General features: G+C 33.1%; 1 long non-coding RNA gene across 1 annotated transcript; it reads right to left on the reverse strand.

Annotated features, from left to right (window-relative positions):
- Nucleotides 1–38: 38 nt before the first annotated feature.
- On the reverse strand, nucleotides 39–1,107 carry LOC107735985 (uncharacterized). The gene is made up of 3 exons (XR_001639562.1): nucleotides 1,082–1,107; nucleotides 910–973; nucleotides 39–136 (listed from the first exon to the last, which is right to left on the reverse strand). It is a non-coding gene; the product is annotated as an uncharacterized LOC107735985 (long non-coding RNA).

Consider the following 1,107-nt stretch of genomic DNA (forward strand, 5'->3'; position numbering starts at 1 on the left):
TTTTTTATGAAGTGAAGCGTCATACTTACACCATAAAATCATCTATATCCATGGAACGTGCCCTCTTGTCGCTAAAATTCGACTCTTGAAGGATGCTTTCAATTTTTTGAGTGATGTTGAAATCTTGTTGCACTTCCTGCAATACAATTTGGAAATGTATTTTAATAGAAGGGATTCTGCAGGATTTATGAAAGTAAATTTAAGACTTTTTCCAAGACCCTTTTTAAGGCCACTTAACGAAAATTTAAGGAATTAAATGAAATACAATGTCAAAACGATTTTCTAAATAGAAATATTTCTTACAAAAAAATACCTTAATTAGAATATGTAAATAACTTTTACTGTACCTTCATAGCACACTGCAAAAACTGATGTTCATCCTCAGTATTTTTGTCTTGTTTTCCAGTGCAAATATCTAAATCTTAAATCAAGATTTAAGATAAATCAAGACATTTACTTGAGAAGCAGAATGACATACGAGACAACAAGTCTTGCTTTCTGAGAAACTGCCAATGGGCTCAGAAAAATCAACTTAACTCAAAGGGGAAAAAAGGTGACAGACGTTTGTTTGTGTTTTACTCATTAACTCACTTCATTTTGTCAATTTCTCAGAAAACAGACTTCAAGGATCTTCGTTTTGCATCTTAATTAAATGTACTTTGATTTAAGGCTATTTAGATATTTGTACTGTAAAACAAGACAAAATACTAACGAAGATATTAATGCAATGTATGCAACATCTAATGCCATGACTATGAATTTAGGACTTTCTGACCTGATTAAAGACCTTTTTTAAAGCCATATTTTTTGGGAAGGGAGAATTAAGACTTTTTAAGACCCACAAAAGCCATGAATATAATGGTGTCTCAGGTCAAGTATATTTAAAGCGTCAAAGTGAAGCAGACTCACTATGTTGTGCACTGAGCAATGGATTCTGTAGTTCTTCTCCAATAACTGTTCGACTGCAGCAGACCTTCATTGAAGAAAAGAAAAAACCGTCAATTCAATATCACGACTGGCCAGCTGCTTGAATTTATTACTATTGATCGCTCAACAAAAACACCATTTAGGGATGTCTTACTTGAAGGCAGCACTGAGTGTTTTGTT

This window comes from Sinocyclocheilus rhinocerous, unplaced genomic scaffold (assembly GCF_001515625.1).
Source record: "Sinocyclocheilus rhinocerous isolate Xijiao unplaced genomic scaffold, SAMN03320098_v1.1 C36415560, whole genome shotgun sequence".
Lineage (NCBI taxonomy): Eukaryota > Metazoa > Chordata > Actinopteri > Cypriniformes > Cyprinidae > Sinocyclocheilus > Sinocyclocheilus rhinocerous.